General features: G+C 38.9%; 1 protein-coding gene and 1 pseudogene across 1 annotated transcript in view; one reads left to right on the forward strand and one right to left on the reverse strand.

Annotated features, from left to right (window-relative positions):
• The window catches only part of SLC35F4 (solute carrier family 35 member F4), a 310,750-nt gene that overhangs the window by 79,571 nt on the left and 209,077 nt on the right, over positions 1–22,102 (forward strand). The gene's annotated exons all lie outside the window — the stretch shown is intronic.
• On the reverse strand, positions 7,738–10,448 carry LOC131381442 (large ribosomal subunit protein eL21-like; annotated as a pseudogene).

The following is a 22,102-nucleotide window of genomic DNA, read 5'->3' on the forward strand; positions in this document are numbered from 1 at the left end:
CCATTACAGAGATATTTCATGTAGTATAAACTTCAGGTAACCGAGGCTTAATTTTTAATCATCAAAATATTTAAACCATAGCTGATCTTTGCACAGTGCAGGGGTTAGGGGCACAAACTCCCTGTTATGTGTATTATATAGAGTATTCTTACAATAAGGTAGAAAAAAATGTTATTAAGAAAAGCGTAAGGAAGAGAAAACATCCTACTGTTCATTAAGTGGAAGTGGATCATTATAAAGGTCTTTATTCTCATCATCTTCATGCTGAGTAGGCTGAGGAGGAAGAGGACAAGGAGGGCTTGGTATTGCTGTCACATGGGTGGCAGAGGTGGAAGGGGAGGCAAAAGAGTTAGGTATACTTGGTTTAAATTTATAAAAATGCATCACAATTTTTGTCTGACTTTTTTGTTTCTCATTTCCCTAAAAATGTTTCTTGTTTTGTTTTGTTTGAAGAGACAGAGTCTCTGTTACCCAGGTTAGAGTGCAGTGGTGAAATCATAGCTTACTGCAGCCTCAACCTTTTGGGCTCAAGAGATTCTCCCAGCACAGCCTCCCAAGTAGCTGGGACTACAGGCACGCCCCTGACTAATTTAAGAAAAAAGATTTTTTTATAGAGACAGGATCTTACCATGTAGCCCAGGCTGGTCTTGACCTACTAGCCTCAAGCAATCCTCCTGCCCTGGCCTCCCAAAGTGTTGTAATTACAGGCAAGAGCCAGTACACCCAGCCCTAAAAATGTTTCTATGTGGTATGAATCCTTCTACTGTCTAGTTTCAGTGCCTATACCACACAAAAGGTCTATGTTTAAAAGAAGTTAAAAGCAGTCTTGAATAATTGGGACCCTTTAGCTAGATTGTCTAAAATCATTTTTTTTCTGGCACTGCTTCTTCTATGTCTTTCTCATTCTCTAGCACTGGTTTGGAAGCACTCATCTCCAACATGTCGTCTTCAGTTAATTCCTCTGGTGTGATACCTATTAGCTCTTCAGTTTCTCCAATACACACATCTTGAAACCCTTCACTAATCACTTTTTTGCCATTTCCATATCTCTTTCATTATTTCCTTGATTAGCTCTGTCATAAATCCTGTGAACTCATACAAAACATCAGACAGTTTTTTCAGCAGGAATTGTTTTGAGCTTGGTGGCTTTCACAACTTTTTCTGTATCAGTGACAGCATCTTCTATAATGTAATCCTAGATTTTTATTATCTTCTCTCTGTCAGGGTTCTCTTCCATAGTGTTGACAATCTTTCACAGAATATCTTGTGTAATGAGCCTTAAAGATTCTTATGACGCACTGATCTAAAGGCTGAATTAGAGATGTTGTGTTTAGGGGCAAATAGACAACAATCTTTGATTTTTGAACTCACGAGATTCTGGGTGGCTGGGCCATTGTCCAATGTCAAAAGAACTTTAAAGGGCTGTCCCATGCTGGCAAGGTGCTTCCTGACTTCAGAGACAAAGCATCAATGGAGCAACCCAGAAAAATGGTTCTTATTGTCCAGGCCTTGTACAAACAAAAGATTGGCTGCTGGTGTTTGTATTTTCCCTTCAAGCTTCTGGAGTTAGCAACTTTATTGATAAGGGGTGTCCTGATGATAAACCCAACTACATTTGCACAAAACAGTAGAGTTAGCCCATTCCTTCCTGCCTTAAATCCTGGTGCTCGCTTCTCTTTCTTACTAATAAATGTCCTTTGTGGCTTTTTTTTTTTCCAGAATAGGACACTTTTGTCTGCATTACAAACTTGTTCAGACAGTTATCTGCATCTGGGAACTCTCTGCTGCCTCTTGGTGGACAGAAGCTGCTTGATATTTTAAAAAATTGTTAAACCATCCTTTGCTGACATTAAATCCTCCAGCTTTAGATACTTTACCTTCCTTTTGCTTTAAGTTGTCATATAATGACCACTTTTTCTCAAATCATATTAGAGTCTACAGGTATATCTTTCTGATAGCAATCCTCCACCCACATAAAAGTAGCATTTTTAATATGATTTTAAAAGGTATCTTGCAAAAAAATGCAAGGTTTTCATGGCTGCTGCTATAGCTGCAGCAACAGCTTCCCTGGCCTCCCCTCCCTCCCTCCCTCCCTCCCTCCCTTCCTTCCTTCCTTCCTTCCTTTTTTACAATGGTCCTTATTCAGGATTCATTTATCTTGAGATGGCAGGCAACCACAGCTGCAGACTTCAATTTATGCCACATTTCAAGCAATTCAACTTTGTTTTTGTAATGTCATGACTTTTCTCTGCTTCTTGGGAGCACTTCCAGCATCACTAGTGGCACTTTGTATGGTTCTCATGGTGTTATTCAAAGTTTATGGTATTGCAGTAAACACAATGCAAAATATGTGTGAACCAGGAGAGATCAGTTTTTTACTGTCATACACAATTTACTGGAGGACAGACTGCTTACACAGGGTGTTTTAAGCAGATACTCAAAACACTTGAGCTCACTGCAATAGCAACCAGAGGTGGCTACAAAATCATTACTGTAGTACAGTATGTACTAAAGTTAGTTTTATGCAGTTAGAATTTAATGCTCTATCTTTACATTTGTTTCCATGCTCTTAACTGCAAACACCACCATGTATGGTCTCTGTTTACCCATGGGTTTTAATAAATTTTAACTTTGTTTAGTAGATTTGTGTACATTTTATGGTGGTAAATGTCCAAATAGACTAGTATCTACATATATTTTATGCATTCATGACATACCTTTTTTTTGATATTTCTAGGCTACTCAGTTTTTCTGGGAGTTTTTCAAATTGTTGCAAATGTTCAAAAAATTCCCAGTATATTGAAAAAAATCCATATGTAAGTGGATGTGTGCAGTTCAAACTCATTATTGCTCAAGGGTCAACTCTACTTGCACTCATTTGGGTAAATGTAACTGACTCATATAAATTAATTCTGATAACATTTCTAAAATATGTCTTACAGATTACTCTGTTAGTGATGAATACATTAAACTGTCCTTGATACCTAAAAGGTAATTGTGATAAATATTTTTTACTTGTACTACTTTCGTTTTAAAAAACTTTTAGGTTCAGGGGTACATGTGCAGGTTTGTTGTATAGGTAAACTTGTGTCATGGGGGTTTGATATACAGATTACTTTATCACCCAGGTATTAAGCCTAGTAACCAATAGTTATTTTTTCTGCCCTTCTCCCTCCTCCCAACCTGCACCCTCAGGTAGGCTCTAGTGTCTGTTGTTCCTCTCTTTGTGTCCATGTGTTCTCATCATTTAACTCCCACTTGTAAGTGAGAATATGAGATATTTGGTTTTCTGTTCCTGCGTCAGTTTGCTGAGGATGATGGCCTCCAGCTCCATTCATTTTCCTGCAAAGGACATGATCTTGTTCTTTTTTATGGCTGCATAGTGTTCCATGATGTATATCTACCACATTTTCTTTATTCAGTGTGCCATTGATGAGCATTTAGGTTGATTTCATGTCTTTGCTATTGTGAATAATACTATAATGAACATATGCATTCATGTGTCTTTATGGTAGAATAATTTATATTCCTTTGGGTATGTACCCAGTAATGAGATGCTGGGTCAAATATGAGCTCCACTTTTAGCTCTTTGAGGAATCATCACACTGCTTTCTACAATGGTTGAACTAATTTACACTCCTACCAACAGCGTATAAACATTCCCCTTCTCTGCAGCCTCACCAGTATCTGTTATTTCTTGACTTTTTAGTAATAGCCATTTTGAGTGGTATGAGACGGTACCTATTTTTAGTAATAGCCATTTTGAGTGGTATGAGACGGTACCTATTATGGTTTTGATTTGCATTTCTCTAATGATCTATGATATTGAGCTTTTAAAAATATGCTTGTTGGGCACATGTATGTCTTCTTTGAGAAGTGTCCGTTCATGTTTTTTTTTGCCCACTTTTTAATATAGTGGGTTTTTTTTTCTTGTAAATTTAAGTTCCTAATAGATGCTGGATATTAGACCTTTGTCAGATGCATAGTTTGTAAATATTTTCTCCCATTCTGTTGGTTGTCTGTTTACTCTGTTGATAGTTTGTTTTGCTGTGCAGAAGCTCTTTAGTTTAATTAGATTCCACTTGTCAATTTTTGCTTTTGTTGCAATTGCTTTTGGTGTCTTCCTCATGAAATCTTTGCCAATTCCTGTGTCCTGAATGGTATTACCTAGATTTTCTTCCAGGATTTTTATAGTTTTGGGTTTTACATTTAAGTCTTTAATTCATCTTGAGGTGACTTTTGTATGTGGCATAAGGAAGTGGTCCAGTTTCAATATTCTGTACATGGCCTTGCTTGTTTTTGTCAGCTTTGTCAAAGATCAGATGGTTGTGGGGGTGCAGCATTATTTCTGGACTCTCTATTCTGTTCCCTTGGTCTATGTGTCTCGTTTTATACCAGTACCATGCTGTTTTAGTTACTGTAATCCTGTAACATAGTTTGAATTTGAGTAGTGTGATGCCTCCTGTTTTGTTCTTTTTGTTCTTTTGCCTTGGCTATTTGAGTTCTTTTCTAGTTCCATAGAAATTTTAAAATAGTTCTTTCTAGTTCTGTGAAGAATGCCACTGGTAGTTGGATAGGAACAACACTGAATCTGTAAATTGCTTTAGGCAGCATGGCCATCTTAACAATACTGATTCTTTCTATCTGTGAGCAAGAAATGTTTTTCCATTTGTTTGTGTCATCTCTGATTTTTTTTAAGTAGTGTTTTGTAATTCTTATTGTAGAGATCTTTTTCCCTCCTTGGTTAGCTGTAATCCTAGGTATTTGATTCTTTTTGTGGCGATTGTGAAGGGGATTGCATTGTTGATTTGGCCCCTGGCTTGGCTGTTGTTGGTGTATAGGAATGCTAATGATTTTTGTACATTGACTTTGTATCCTGAAACTTTGCTGAAGTTATTTATCAGCTGAAGGAGCTTTTGGGCCAAGACTTCGGGGTTTTCTAGGTATAGAATCATGACATCTGCAAACAGGGATAGTTTGACTTACTCTCTTTCTATTTGGATGTCATTTATTTATTTCTTTTGCCTGATTGCTCTGGCTAAGACTTCCAATACTTTGTTCAATAGGAGTGGTGAGAGATGCATCCTTGTCTTGTACTGGCTTTCAAGGGGAATGCTTCTAGTTTTTTCCCATTCAGAATGATGTTGACTGTGGGTTTGTCATAAATGGCTCTTATTATTTTGAGGTATATTCCATCAATACCTAGTTTGTCGAGAGTTTTTAATATGAAGGGGTGTTGAGTTTTATTGAAAGCTTTTTCTGCATCTGTTGAGATGATCTTATGGTTTTTGTCTTTAGTTCTGTTCAAGCAATGAAGCACATTTATGGATTTTATCGGTGTTGAACCAACCTTGCATCCCAGGGATAAAGCCTACTTGATCATGGTGGATTAGCTTTTTGATGTGCTGCTGGATTTGCCTTGCCAGTATTTTGTTGAAGGTTTTTGCATCAATGTTCATTAAAGATATTGGCCTGAAGTTTCATTTTTTTGTTGTATCTCTGCCAGATTTTGGTATCAGGATGATGCCAGTCTCATAGAATGAGAAGGGGAGAAGTCATTCCTCTTCAGTTTTTTGGAACAGTTTCAGTAGGAATGGTATCAGCTCTTCTTTGTACATCTGGTACATTTATTACTGATTTAATTTCAGAGCTTGTTATTAGTCTTTTCAGGGATTCAATTTCTTCTTGGTTCAGTCTTGGGAGGGTGTATGTATCCAGGAATATATCCATTTCTTCTTGATTTTCTAGTTTGTTTGCAAAGAGATGTTCATAGTAGTCTCTGATAGTTATTTGTATTCTGTGAGTTCAGTGGTAATAGCTCCTTTATTATTTCTAATTGTGTTTATTTGGACCTTCTGATCTTTTCTTCTTTATTAGTCTAGCTAGCAGTCTGTCTAGTTTATGAATTTTTTCAAAAAACCAACTCCTGGATTCACTGATCTATTGAATGGTTTTTGTGTCCCAATCTCCTTCAGTTCAGCTCTGATTTTGGTTATTATTATTATTATTTTTTGTCTTCTGCTAGCTTTGGGGTTGGTTTGTTCTTGCTTCTCTAGTTCTTTTAGTTGTGATGTTAGGTTATTAACTTGAGATCTTTTTAACTTTTTGATGTGGATATTTAGTGCTATAAATTTCCCTCTTAACACTGCTTTAGCAGTGTCCAAGAGATTGTGGTATTTTGTATCATTATTCTCATTGGTTTCAAAGAACTTTTTGCTTTCTGCCTTGATTTTCATTACTTACCCAAAAGTCATTCAGGAGCAGTTTATTTAATTTCCATGTAATTGTAGGGTTACAAGTGATTTTCTTAGTCTTGATTTCTATTTTTATTGTGCTGTGGTCTGAGAGTGAGGTTGGTATAATTTCTTTTTAATTTGCTGAGCATTGTTTTATATCTGATTGTGTAGTTGATTTTAGAGTATGTACCATATGGCAATAAGAATGTATATTCTATTCGTTTCGGGTGTACAGTTCTGTAGATGTCTATTAGGTCCATTTGGTCCAGTGTCAAGTTCAGGTATTGAATATTTTGTTGATTTTCTGCCTCAATGATCTAATATTGTCAATGGATGTTGAAGTCTCCCACTGTTTTAATGTGGGAGTCTAAGTCTCTTTGAAGGTCTCTAAGAACTTGTTTTATGAATCTGGGTGCTCCTGTGTTGGGTGCATATATATTTAGGAGAGTTAGCTCTTCTTGTTGAATTGAACCCTTATCTTTATGTAGTTAATGTCCTTCTTTGTCTTTTTTGATCTTTGTTGGTTTAAAGTCTGTTTTGTCTGAAATTAGGATTCCTGCTGTATTAGTCCGTTCTCATGCTGCTGAGAAAGACATACCCAAGACTGGGCAATTTACAAAAGAAAGAGGTTTAGTTGGGCTTATAGTTCCACGTGGCTGGGGTAGCCTCATAATCATGGCAGAAGACAAGGAGGAGCAAGTCATGTTACATGGATGACAGCAGGCAAAGAGAGAGAGCTTATGCAGAGAAACTTCCTTTTTTAAAAAACCATCAGATCTCGTTAGACTCATTTACTAACACGAGAACAGCACAGGAAAGACCTGTCCCCATATTTCAATCACCTCCCACCAGGTTCTTCCCATGACATGTGGGAATTGTGGGAGTTACAATTCAAGATGAGATTTGGGTGGGGACACAGCCAAACCATATCACCAACCTTACTTTTTTCTGCTCCCCATTGCTTTGTAGATTTTTCTCCATCTCTTTTTTGAGTTTATGGGTGTCATTCCATGTGAGATGGGTCTCTGGAAGATGGCATACCATTGGGTCTTGCCTTGCTTCTTTATCCAGCTTGCCACTGTTTGCCTTTTTTTTTTTTTTTTATGCTTTACATTCTAGGGTACATGTGCACAACATGCAGGTTTGTTACATAGGTATACATGTGCCGTGTTGGTTTGCTGCACCCATCAACTTGTCATTTACATTAGGTATTTCTCCTAATGCTATCCCTCCCCCAGACCCTCACCCCTGCTGACAGGCCTCTGTGTGTGATGTTCCACGCCCTGTGTCCATGTGTTCTCATTCTTCAACTCCCACCTATGAGTGAGAACATGCAGTGTTTGGTTTTCTGTCCCTGTGATAGTTTGCTTAGAATGATAGTTCCCAGCTTCATCCATGTCCCCGCAAAAGACGTGAACTCATCCTTTTTTATGGCTGCATAGTATTCCATGGTGTATATGTGCCACATTTTCTTTTTTCTTTAAATATTTCTTTGGGGGAGAGGACACCACACTTCTACTCAATGAAGAGGAACATTTTTACAGCCCAGAGGTCCTTTATTTTTTTTTAACACCTATTATGCCATGAATTCATAGGGAATAGGTTCCAGCAGCTCAGGCTCCTTCCCATTGGTTCTCACAAAGTGTGCTTCTCTGGGTGGAGCAGGCTGGCACTTTAGTTGAACTCAGGTACCTTTCTCTTTGGCTTCTTTCTTTTTCTGATCATTTTCCTTCACGCGTTTCAGGAAGCTATCTCGGCTCTTAGAGTGCTTAATGTGCTCAATATGCATATTAATTCTCTTGGCAAGAATCTTGCCCTTAACTTGTTTGTTTACAACAATGCCAACAGCATGCTGGGTAACATTGTAGACTCTTTCAGTTTTGCCATGGTAACACTTGTGGGGCATTCCTTTTTGAACAGTACCCATTCCCTTGCTGTCTACAATATCACCTTTCTTATAGATTCGCATATACATGGCCAAAGGAACAACTCCAGGTTTTCTAAAAGGCCTAGAGAATATCTATGGGGTGCCTCTCCTCTTTCCCTTTTTGTTTGTCATTTTGGCGAATTACTGGAAGATGGTGGTTCCGGCCGAAAAGCCACATTTTCTTAATCCAGTCTCTCATTGATGGACATTTGGGTTGGTTCCAAGTCTTTGCTATTGTGAATAGTGCCACAATAAACATACGTGTGCATGTGTCTTTATAGTAGCATGATTTATAATCCTTTGGGTATATACCCAGTAATGGGATCACTGGGTCAAATGGTGTTTCCAGTTCTAGATCGTTGAGGAATCACCACACTGTCTTCCACAATGGTTGAACTAGTTTACACTCCCACCAGCAATGTAAAAGCATTCCTATTTATCCACATCCTTTCTTTACTCGGAGCATTTTGCCCGTTTACATTCAAGGTTATTATTGATATGTATGGACTTAATCCTGTCATCGTGTTGTTAGTTATTATGCTGACTTGTTTGTGTGGTTGCTTTATAGTGTCACTGATCTGTGTATTTAAGTGTGTTTTTGTAGTGGCTGATCACTGTCTTTCCTTTCCACATTTAGTGCTTCTTTCAGGAGCTCTTGTAAGGCAGGTCTTACGAGACCCTCAGCATTTGCTTGTCTGAAAAGGATCTTATTTCTCCTTTGTTTCCAAAGCTTAATTTGGCCAGATATGAAATCCTTAGTTCGAATTTATTTTCTTTAAGAATCTTGAATATAGGCCCTCACTCTCTTCTGGCTTATAGAGTTTCTGCTGAGAAATCCACTGTTAGTCTTATGGGTGTCCCTTTCTAGGGAATCTGAACTTTCTAGCTGCATTTTTTTTTTTTTTTTTTAGATGGAGTCTTGCTTTGCCACCCAGGCTGGAGTGCAGTGGCACGATCTTGGCTCACTGCAACCTCCGCCTCCTGGGTTCAAGCAATTCTCCTGCCTCAGCCTCCCAAGTAGCTGGGATTACAGGCGTGTGCCACCACTCCTGGCTAATTTTTTGTATTTTTGGTAGAGAAGGGGTTTCACTGTGTTAACCAGGATGGTCTCGATCTCCTGACCTCGTGATCCGCCTGTGGCCTCCCAAAGTGCTGGGATTACAGGTGTGAGCCACCACGCCCAGCCTTTAATGTTTTTTTCTTTCATTTTGACCTCAGAAAATCTGATAATTGTATGTTTTGGGGATGATCTTCTTGTAAAGTATTTTGCAGGGGTTTGTTGCATTTCCTGAATTGGAATGTTGTCCTCTCTAGCTAGGTTGGAGACGTTCTCATGGATGATATCTTGAAATAAATTTTCCAAGTTGCTTCCATTCACCCCATCTCTTACAGGAACACCAGTGAGTCATAGATTTGGTCTCCTAACATAATCCCATATTTCTTGGAGATTTTTTTCATTCCTTTTCTTTTCTTTCTGTTATTCTTTTCTGTCTTATTTCAGAAAACCAGTCTTCAAGCTCTGAGATTCTTTCCTCCGTTTGGTTTATTCTGCTGTTAATACTTGCAGTTGCATTATGAAATTCTTGTAGCACGTTTTTCAGCTCTGTCAGGTCAGTTACATTCTTTTCTACACTGGCTATTTTGTCTGTAAGATTCTGTATCATTTTATTGTGATTCTTAGCTTCCTTAGACTGGGTTTCAGTGTTCTCCTGAATCTCAATGATCTTCATTTCTATACATATTCTGAATTATATTTCTGTCATTTCAGCCATCTCAGCCCAGTTAAGAACCCTTGCTGGAGAATTAGTGCAATCATTATAGAAAAGAAGACACTCTGGCTTTTTGAATTGTCAGAGTTTTTGTGCTGGTTCTTTCTCATCTTTTTGGGTAGATGTTCCTTCAGTCTCTGAAGTTGCTTTCCTTTGGATGGGTTTTATTTCTGTTATCCCATTGATGACCTTGAGGGTTTGATTGTGGTATAAGATGGGTTCAGTCAACTGGCTTCATTTCTGGAAAACCTTAAAGAGCCAAGGCTCAGCTCAGAACTCCTAGACTGCATACTGTAATTCTGAGGGACTGATATTGGCCTCAGCTTTGTTAGCTGGCTCCTCCAGGTTAGGAAGCTGCTGCACTGAAGGGGCTGTGGTGCTCCTGGACCACTGGTCACAAGACTCCAATGGCTGGTGCCAGCCAAAACACTTCATAGGGCAGTAGCAGTAGGATTTGTCCTTGTTCACAGGTGCCAGCAGCAGTGGCAGCAGCAGTGTGGTGAGGTGCACGCTCATCGGCTGCAGCAGGGTGCTAGTGGGTGCTGGAGTTCTGGCCTCCACGTGGGTGTTCCCAGCAGTGGTGGTGGTAGCATGGCTTGGGTTTTGGGGGACCCCGCCTGCTACTGTGTGCACATTTGCACTGGTGATGGTGTTAGCACAGGGGTGGAGTGCTGGTGGGCACAGGACTGTTTGCACGCTCTGTGTGCATTCACTCAGGAGGTTGTTGGGTCCACTGTTCTCCGTGCCTTATTTTGCACTAGTGGCAGTGCGGACACTATGGTGGAGTGCTGGTGGGGGCGGTGCTCGCAGGCTCCATGTCTCATAAGGTTCCAATGACAATGGTGGTGTGGTGGGGGGTAGAAGGGCAGAGTGCACTTATGCTGGCAGCAGTGGCTTGGCATGGTGCACACGCATAAACGTGCTGGCAGGAAGGGAAGACAAGATCCGCTGGCGCACACACATGCCTTCCAAGCAATGCAGGATGTGCCTCTGGGCAAGTACTTTCAGGCAAAGTGGCACAGGGGAGGCTGCAATGGGGGAGGAAGCAGATGGGCTGGTGAGTGTTTGCAGGGGCATTCTGCTGGAGCCCTCCTCTGGTCAGGTGCAGTCCGCCAGCACAGAAACTATGATGCAGGCCCCCAGGGGCTGTACTGCAAGCAGGTGTGGCGAGGCTGGGGGCCCTGAGAAAGGCCAGCAGACTATGGGGTTCTCAGATTGGACTGCCCGGTCTCATGGGCAAGACTACCTCGCAGGGTTCAGGTCGGACAGTTCCCCTAGGGCTAAAGTCTCCCATGGGAGCAAGTCGAGCCTGGGGGGATGGGTATCCCTGGTCGTGCTCCACTACAGATGCTCTCGAACTAAGCCCTCTGGACTCTGCACCAGTTGGAGTTCTGCCCCTACCACTTCTCTAAGAAGCTCTCTCTGCTAACACAAGTGTCCATGGTGGTCAAGAGGTCTCCTGCATGGGCATTCAGAGGCTCACGGTGAGAGTGGGTTTCTCCTTGCCTGTTCAACTCACTCCTCCCACAGGAGTCAGTGGGGGCCAGGAACAAGTCCTGGGATGTGGTAGCCCCATGCAGGGTTCCCAGCTTCCTTCCCTTTCAGCCCGGCATCTGTGCCTTCCCTCTCTGTTCACTCTCAATGCCTTTCCTCTAAAGATCTGCTAGTAGCCTGCCAGTCATCCCGATGTCCCCTTCCCTCGTTTGGAGATGTTCCTCCTGGCTGCATCTCATAGGCAACCCTGGAGAAGTCTTCCACTTGCACTACTTTTTAATACATGGATGGTGTATCAAAGATTATCAAGGGATACTGGTCTTATTTGGATTGCTTTGTTTTCTAAACTCCACTATACATTTTATAATTTTCTCCTTGCATTCCTAAAGGAAGGCAAGGTCTGGGAGATATTTTTCTTGTGGCACGAATTTAACACACAGCCTCCTGTGACTAGTGCATACCAATTTCTCAGGGCCTAGAGTTAGTACGAACTTCTGAGGGATTGATTCTATTAGAGGTCTGGGGATGACATGGAAGTGACTGTACTTTCACAGTACTCTGAAGTACCTGGGCAATTGCCATAAACAACTGATGAACTGTTTGTTAATTATTTTCATGTTTCAGGTCATGTTAAAGAATTGTTTTTCTAGAGCCTTTTCTTTGTCTAATTTCTGCTTTTAAAAAATCTATTTTTATGCAACCTGTTTTTTAAAGTTGAGTGACCACCAGGAAAAGTTACAGCCAAATATAGTAGGCTAATTTTCCCAATAAAAGATATCTGTTCACAGTGGCAGAGAGAAATGGCACAGACCTTGGTGACAGACCTAGGTGTTAATTCTGGCTTTATTCCATACTAAATGTAACACTTAACTATTTACTGGCTTTGTCCCATATTAACTATAAGATCTCAATGGAATAATTGATGCTATTTGCCTCATTCATAAGATGGGTTCAGTAATAACTTCCTTGTAGAGTTGATGAGTTATGTATATGTGTACAGTACATATGCCTACACATAGCTCAACAAAAACTAGTCAGTGCATTTGCAAATTATGCCTTTGACAAAGGACTAATATCCAGAATCAACAAGGAACTCAACTCAGCAAGAATAAAAACAAATAACAGCATTAAAAGCTGGGCAAAAGACATGAATGACATTTCTCAAAAGAAGAAATACAAGCAGCCAACAAACCCGTGAAAAAATGCTCAACATCACTGATCATCAGGCAAATTATGAGATACCTTACCTCAGTCAGAATGGTTACTATTAAAATGTCAAAAAAACAACAGATGTTGGCATGGATATGGAGGAAAGGGAATGCTTATGTTGTTGGTGGAATGTAAATTTGTTCAACCTCTATGGAAAACAGTATAGAGATTTCTCAAAGAACTAAAAATAGAACTACCATTTGATCTGGCAATCCCACTATTGGTTATCTACCTAAGGGAAAAGAAATCACTATATCAAAAAGACACCTGTACTCATACATTCACAGCAGCACTGTTCACAATATGAAAGTCATGGAACCAACCTAAGTGTCCATCAGCAGTATTGAATGAATAAATAAATGTGATATATAAACCATGGAATACTATGCAGCCATGAAATATCATCCTTTGCAGCATCATGGATGGAGCTAGAGGCTATTATTCTAAGTGAACTAAGTCAAAAACCTGAAACCAAATACTACATGTCCTCACTTATAAGTGGAAACTAAACAATGGGTACACATAATAAAGATGGAAATAATAGACACTGGGGACTCCAAAAGGAGAAAAGTGAGAGCGGGGTGAAGGTTGAGAAATTACTTATTAGGTACAATGTTCACTATTTGGGTAGTAAATACACTAGAAGCCCAATCCCCACCAGTATGCAATATACCCATATAACAAACAAGCACATGTACCCCCGAATCTAAACAAACAAACAAAAAAACTAAAAGAACAAACAAAAAACAGTGAAGGCTATTTAGCATACATAATTGGCTTCAGGGAAGCAGTGAATTGTCTGGTTTCACTATATGAATTTTATTCCAGGAATTATTCCCTGAGTTTGACATTTGTCATTATATTTTCTTCCATAATTCAGAGGAGAAAATTTGAGCAAAATTTCTCCTCTTTGGCTAAGTCATGGCGTTTTGCTTTCTGACAGTGAAAAAGTGGCTAAAAGCATGTATAGCACAGCATATTAAGCCTCAAGTGTATTTTTTTGATGTTGCTTCACAGATACGTTTTCCTATTTCGATGTGTAGTTGTGCATGAAGACACAGGGATAAGTAAGGATTTGAAAAGGGATTATAATGCCAAAGATAACACATACTATGCAAAGTGAAATTAACTATGAGAACATATGGTGAAGCACAGATACCCTTATCTACAAAATATAGCTATGCATAAAAAAAAAGTGTTGAGACCAGGCACAGTGGCTCATACCTGTAATCCCAGCACTTTGGGAGGCCAAAGCAGAAAGAGTGCTTGAGCCCAGGAGTTCAAGACCAGCCTGGACAACATAGAAAGACCCTGTTTCTCCAAAAAAAAATTTTTTTAAGTTAGTGTGGTGGCAGATGCCTGTAGTCCCAGCTACTCAGGAGGCTAAGATGGGAGGATCACTCAAGCCCAGAAGGCAGAGATTGCAGTGAGCCATGATCACACCACTGCACTCCAGCCTGGGCAACAGAGCAAGACACTGTCTCAAATAAATAAATAAATAAATAATTTAAAAGTGTTGAAAAAATTTGTAAAGTGACAACCTATAATTTCAGGAAAACAATTTGTATCAGATTCTATGCGTATAGAGCTAAGTTTTAACCTTTTTTATGTTGACAGAAAATATCGCCTACTAGTTTCTTTATTCATGTTACTGTAGTATTTGTGCAATTTGATTACAGCTTCATAGCACCTTTGGTCCAAAGTCATTTGTAACCTGTGGAGCATATTTGCAGCCCCACTTATGGATGGAAGGCAGAGAAATGTGAGACTGCACATGAGAAATGAGTTTTTAGACATATTAAACGGAACTATGATGTAGGAACACAAACGGAGGTGAAGTGGGTGAGGTGAGATTTTTCAGTCAGGTATTTGTACAATTAATAAGTGCAGAGTGAGGAAAACGATCTCACTTAATGGACTTGGAGGGACTAGAGGTGTAGGAGAAGAGTCCTTAGAAGAATATGAGGTGAAATTATACTCTCCAAAAGAATTCGTCTATGCTAAAAATGCAGTCAGGCCCTGAAATGACACAAATTGGTTATGAGACAGAGTTCCTGTGAGAATTCCATGGGGGAAGGCTTGATTTGAAATTTAAAATTGGCCAGTGAAGTTTTGACATGTGAAATATTAGTGCCTCAGTTTTTCATATTAAGATATTTGAAGTGAAGAAATCTTATCTCCTGAGTATGCAGGACCAAATAGGGTTTTGTGTATAAATCCTTCCCATGGTTTTAAATGCAAAGCCAAGATTTTACTATCCTATACTGTAACTTACACAATAATAAATTGTCCTGAAAGTTCCAAGCATTGACTGGATTAGAAAAATACCAAGACTTGTATTCTTTTCTTGGCCACAGAGAAAGGCACATATGAAATTTGACTTGAAAGTCCTTGGAAATCACAAATATGCAAACCCCAGTTGCCCACCCCTGCACTGGAAAAACCCCCCTTCACAGTTCAGGGTCCTTGGAGAGCTCCCAAGGAAGAGAGAGGCTGTGAAGGTGAAAAATAATCCAAGAGTTTAAGCCCTGCCCTTGTCTTTTTTTCCACTCCTCACAATGCTTGATTTTGTGCTTGCTTTTTCTGGGAGCCTTGTTCATTGAGATAGTATAGCCCTTAGTGATGATGACTAAGCTGAAAATACAGTATTTCTGACCTTTGAATTGTGAAAGCAAAACAAACTATGCCCAACAACTCCCCGACCCCTACAACATACACACGAAACAACCTCAAATGCTGCAAGTTGGCATACTACCAATTGCACAGAAATAAACCATAGACAGATATCCTGTCATTTAGTAACCCTCAACCTGGCACTGCCATCACTTGTCGGACAGGAAGAGCCCCGTGACCTCGGTGCTTTTCTGTTGGAATGGCCCTCTGAGTGCACTTCCATGCCCCTGGTGAACAGCATTTTAATTGGCTCTTCCCTTAGTGGAGAGCCAGCTTCCCTCTCACTGCTCCAGAGGAGTCACCTGGGACCCTGCTCTACTGTACACAGAATGAATCTCTGGGTTAGTGTTTTTAATAGAGTTTAAATTTTGTTTCTGTGGGGTTTTGGTTGTACTTTCTCTTCTAGATTCAGAACTGGGGCCCTTGGCAAAGAAGGCAGATGGTGTTTTAAATGATTAATGCAAAGCATCAGTAAAATATTGAAAATATGACCACTTTTTCAAAAAATGCTCACCCTCAGGCTATGAAAAATCGTGGTCAAAATCCATTTAAAACCCTTATATCAGGTCTTATAAAGAAACAGGCAGAAAATTTATTTTCATTTCTTTCAAAAGCTGAAGTACATGTCTGTTACAGGATCCCTAAGCACCCAAGAAACATTGTATAAAGTATCCTTTGTCCACTTTTCCATACTTTCCATAGGGGCCCTGTAGTAGGGGATGATGTGGCTCTTCTAGCACTAAGTTTTTCTGGTTGAATGCCTTTGTGGGCCTTTGTGGGCCAGTGCAGCCTCTGTTCAGAGATGATAATTTTTACTAGAATTTATGAATTCATCTTCTAAAATGAGAAAGGCAGGTTTCCATTCATTAAATATGAAAAGAAATAGTTAACATGATTTGTGACACTGAAATTATGGCATTATTTAATGAGGCTTGGGCTGATTGCATCTGCACAGATTCACACCCCAATTTTGTATTTCTTTGGAAGAATGTTTAACATTCTGGCATGTCTTTTTTTTCAGAGAATAAATTCACCTGGTTTCGCATACAGGCAGTTGCAAGGAAAACATGCACATTAGATCTTGTGGCTGAGCTCAAGGCAATTATTTTGAAAAGGAGGGTGCTCAGACCCATGGGTGAGTTGGGCTCACGGCTGTTCTTGCTAATGGAAGCCCAGCACGGGTGCTGGAGGCTATTAAGAAGGTAGTGATGCAGAGCAGTAAAATGGCTTATTAGGAAAAGCTGTGCATTGTTCTTACTAGTGTTGCTCTTAAGTATTAGGGCTCATGCTAATATTCCTGGGATAGTTTAGCTGCCTTGCTCTCAAAAGTTAAGCGTGATGTTTTCTGGAAATTCCTTACAAACAGGACTCTTTAGAGAAACTCAAAAATGGGAACCAAGGTGAAGGCAGGCAAATCACTTGAGGTTGGGAGTTTGAGACGCCTGGCCAACATGGTGAAACTTCATCTCTACTAAAAATACAAAAATTAGCCTGGCGTGGTGGCGCACACCTGGAGTCTCAGCTACTCAGGAGGCTGAGGCAGGAGGATTGCTTGAACCTGGGAGGCAGACATTGCAGTGAGCTGAGATTGCGCCACCGCACTGCAGCGTGGGTGATAGAGCAAGACTTCGTCTCAAAAAAAAAAAAAAAACAAAAATAAAAAAACAACAACCCAAGAACCCAAGGTTGACTCTTTTAATAGTATCCCCATGGCTGGGATATTTAACTTTTCTTTTCCTCTGTCACTCCATATATAATTTATGTTAACCCCAAATGCAAGCAAATAAAGAGAAATTGTGATCTGCTATTAATGCAAAGGGTTTTCTTTAGGAAGAATTATTTTAAGAAATTGGATTTGTAGGAGGGGTTCATGGAGGCTTGGTTAGTGAATCCACGAGGACTTCTGATCAAAGATAAGAAATTAACTTTGTGAAGCCTCACCCCTAGTATATTTTGCTGCTTACTCTTCTGTGGGCCTTGCTGTTCACAGGACACTTTTGGAGAACATGGTTGCATTTTGGAAAGACATCTCTTTTCTTACCTCTTTGACTAAAAAGTGAATGCTCATTGCATTCTGTTAGAAATAGTTTCCTCTGAAAAGTGGGACCGGGAGTCTAAGTTGGGAAGGCAAATGCGTTTTTAAAAATACATCCCCATATTTATTGGATAAACTGAAAAAAGCATTTTGATGTAGGTATAAACGATGGGAAATTTGGAAAAATTCATATTTCATCTTTTGTATATTGTCTTATCTAGTGTTGGCGTCATGATAGCACTGGCCTCACAAAGTGAGTTGGAAAGTATTTCCTCCTCTTCTATTTTTTTGGAAGAGATTATGGAAAATTGATATTTAAAACATCTAGAATTCTCCAGTGAACATCAACCTAAAACTTTCTTTTTCAAGAACTTTTAAATAATGAATTCAGTTTCTGTAATGGTAATAGGACTATTTATGTTATCTAGTTCACCTTGATTGAGTTGTAACAGTTTTTGAGAGACTGGTCCATTTCTTCTAAGTTGTTGAACGTATGTGTATATAGTTTTTTGTAGGATTCCCTTATTATTCTTTTAATGGCTGAAGGATTTTTAGTATATCCTTTGTTCCATACTTGATCTTGGTGATTTGCATCTTTTCTCTATTTTTGCCAGTATTGCTAGAGTTTTATTAATTTTCTTGATTTTTTTTTTCAATGAACAAGATTGTTTCAATTGATTCTTTCTGATTATTTACCTATTTTCAATTTTATTTATGCTATTATCTTTATTTCCATCTTTATATTTGCTTGGATTTATTTTGCTATTCCTTCTCTAGTCTCCTGATTGATGTGAGACCTTTCTGCATTCCTAACATAAGCATTTTAGTACAGTAAATTTATCTTTTGATACTGCTTTAGCTGTATCCTACATATACTGATATGTTGTATTTTCATTTCAGTTCTAAGTACTTTAAAAGTTCCTTCAAGACTATCGCTGATCCATAGATTATGTAAAAGTATGTTGTTTAATGTCCACCTATTTAGAGATTATGTCATTTTCTTTCTGTTACTCATTTCTAGTTTGATCAGAAAAAATTGTATGATTTTAATTCTTTAAATTTGTTAGGTGTGTTTTATGGCCAGAATATAGGACCATGTAACAGATTTAAAGAACTGAAATCTGCTGTTATTGACTGTACAGTTCTATACATGCCAATTAGATCATATTTGTTGATTGTATTGTTCAGATCCTCTATGTCCTTGCTGATTTTCTGTCTAGTAGTTCTATCAGTTAGTGAGAGGTGAGTGTCAAAATCCCCAACTCTAACTGTGGATTTTTCAGTTTCTTCTTTCTGTTTTATATATATTAAGGCTCTGTTGTTTGGTGAGCACATATTTAGAATCATATGTCTTCCTGATGGATTGATCCTTCTATTATTAAGTAATGTGCCTCTTTTTCTTGTTCACTTTATTAGATATTAGTGTATACACTCCTTTTTGTAGAATTCGAAGTGAATTTCTTGTAAACAGCATATAGATGGGCTGTGTTTTATTGTATAATCTATCAATTTCTGTCTTTTGATTTGTGTATTTGGGCTATTTACTTTTAAGGTAATTATTGATATATTAAAGCTTAAGTTGAGAAGGCAGTATTTGTTTTTATTTTTATGTTTTATTGAACACTCTTTTAATTCTGCTTGAATTTCTTGTTAGACTAGAGCTTCTGTGAAGGAGAGAAGCTATAGCTTAGTATTTTGACTTGGCACTAGCCTATGACTATAAAATAAATTTGAATTTCATTTTAAGTACCCAATGTATAGTGCTCAAGCCTCAAGCACCTGACTATCATACACTGTGCTCACAAATGTCCCCCAGTTACTTTAAGGGTTCTAGGGTTTGCTGTCTTGTGCTCAGGAATGCCTTTCTGTGCTCTTAGGCTCTGGCCTAGCCTGCCTTGGCTGACAATGAGAGCCATAGCCTCACTCTACTGCACCCAACTATCTTCATTTACACTGTTCTGACAGGGAATCTTTCTCCTCTTTTTGACCAAGAGTGGAACAAATCCTTCCCCTCCATTTCCTACAGCAAAGTAGTGACCAGGCCAAAACTTTCCATGAATACTTAACTGACGTTTCAGGACCATGAGAAGGAAGTAGAGCCACAGGGTAACCAACAGTTACTACGCAAACTGAAACATTTCCACAGAATACTATTCATGGCTATCCTGAGTGCTTGTACATGTTGTATTCTGAATAAAGATACAGCTCTTGTTGAGTAGGGAGTAGGATGGATTTCAGCCTTTATGTGCCTCCTGGGCTATAGGCAAATAGGAGCTGAAATCCATTCTACTCCCAACTCATCAAGAGCTGTACCCTGGCTGGGGCTTCATTTACCTGAAGGGGGTCACCTTCTTCTAAGTCACACAAAGGCAGTCTATGGGTTTACAGTGGCTCTGGTGGCCCCTTACTGATACCTCTCCTCACTTAATACCTGGCCTGCTTCAACATGGCTAGGGAAGCACTTACCATTGCTGAAAGGGCTCTGAGAAACCAGACCTTTGCTGAGCATTTAAGATCTTTGTTGCCTGTAAGTTCTCAAACTTTTAGAGACCATATCCCACTTCCTATCAAATGCTTTGACACATACTTATAGCCCATATTAATTTCATATAGACTATATGAGTGGATTTTTATGTTTCCTTTGGAAATGATCTGGCACCTCATTTAATTTATGATTGGCAATGATATCTTGGCTATTGTGCATATTTGAGAATTCTTGTAAAATGAGATAATCTGACCCAGTAATTATTTTTAAATGTAATTTTAATGAATACAAATTTTAAAAATACTGTTGGCATAATGTTACATTTTGTAGGCATTTAATCAAACATCTATTAATATTCATTTACCAGTCTTCAAATTTTGGAACTAATAATTTTTCCTCAATTTTCAAACATTTTTATTGGTTTTTAAAATGCTTGTGTCTGTGGTTCTCAATGCAGAATGGGCTTCGTGGCCAACTTTTTGCCTCATAGTCCAGATGTGACTGACAGGAACCTGTAGAGAGGGAATCTTTATCTTGCCTGTAAGGCCTACTTTCTGAATCCCCATTTCTGACCCCTGGCTTAGCCCTTTTTCAGGACAATTCACAGCACGGGCATCTAATCTCTCCAAGGGAATCTCCACTCCTAACTACATCTTGCCCTTTAGCCTTTCAAAGATATCAGATTATAACAGCACAGCATTAATGCATTTTCCCAAATCTGTATTTTCCTATCTTGAATAAAACCATGTGTGGAAAGCAAGTTGTCTGGTCCCTTTATAATCATAGTTCTACCAGATTATATTCTTCCTGAGTTCAGGGACATAGTCTGTTAGCAGTGCCTAGATCAGTGCCTGAGATTAAGCTGGCACTCAATGTATATTTCTTTTGTGTCTATACATGTTTAAATAATTTTATAATAATTTAAAACAGTGCTGAGGATTCCCAATAATTTTTATTTTAAAAGTGGTTTCAAGTTTGAAAATCACTACTTTAAAGATAATATTATCTACAAAGCTATACCTCTGCTTTCCTGTAAGACAAAACTTTACATTGTTGTACAAAACGCTCAGTTCTTTGGAGTGGCGGCCTCAAACCTTCATATTTTTAGAAAGGAATCATAGTTATACTTTTGCATAACTGAAGGTCTATTGGCTTTTCTTGCTCTAAACCAAGGTCATCTGCCACACACACACACAATTCAGTATTTACATTTTCCTAAAGTGGCATAAAACCATTTACAATGTTTAAATGGCATATTATTCTGTTTTTACCCATGTAGGGTTTTAAAAATCCTGGAGCTTAGTAGCAGCCAGTGTTACTTTGATAAAAAGGCAATTTAGAATTCCTGAAGACAGGGAAGAGTTTAAGTTGGGAACCACTTGAAAGACCTAATCATTTTCAAATATTTATGCTGAAAATCACTGTAACTAAGCTGTGAATGTATATTCTGTCCAGATCATGTTCAAGAAGACTTGGCAGTTTGAAACAGCTAGAATTTTAGTTTGCTTTTGCTTGTAGCATAGTGTTTGGGTAGATCAACTTACAGATAGATAAACCAAAGTGGCCCTCTTTTTTTTTTTTTTTTTAGAACCTACAGCAAGGAGACCAAAAGGGTATGTGTGTTAGTTGACTATTGCTACATAACAAATCATCTTAAAGCCTGACAGCTTAAAAACAACAATTTACTATTATCTCTCATGGTTCTATGGGTTGCTAGTTTCAGCTGGGAGGCTGTTGCTTGGAATCTGTCATGAAACTTCAGGCTCAGATTGGGTGGAAATATAAAATTAGTCATATGGCTGACAGTTGTTGTTGGCTCTTGGCTAGAAATTGTCTTGGGCTTCTCAGGAAATGGAAGCTGGATTCTAAAACAGAGCATCCCAACAGCATGTGTTTCAAGAGACACAGATGAAGTTGCAAGGTTTCTTGTGATCTAACCTAGAAGTTTCAGAATGTGTCTTCTGTCACATTTTACTGGTCAAGTAGTCACTAAAGTCTGCTGAGGTTTAATGGGTAGGTTAATTTGATAACACTTCTTGGCAAGTGTTATCAAGTGTACCACATTCACATTCTAAAGCAGTAAATGAGATGAGAAATATCACTCGATCTATCTTTGGAAAATACAAGCTACCATAATATGGAATGGCAGAAAAGCTGTGTGTTTGAAAAGTGGTACCATTGGCTATTAAAGGATTATAAATCTGTGCTTTGTAAACCTGAACCATAAACATTAATGATATTAACTATACTTGTATACTGCTTTCTGTGTTTCAG

This window comes from Hylobates moloch, unplaced genomic scaffold (genome assembly GCF_009828535.3).
Source record: "Hylobates moloch isolate HMO894 unplaced genomic scaffold, HMol_V3 SCAFFOLD_16, whole genome shotgun sequence".
In the NCBI taxonomy this organism is placed as follows: Eukaryota; Metazoa; Chordata; class Mammalia; order Primates; family Hylobatidae; genus Hylobates; species Hylobates moloch.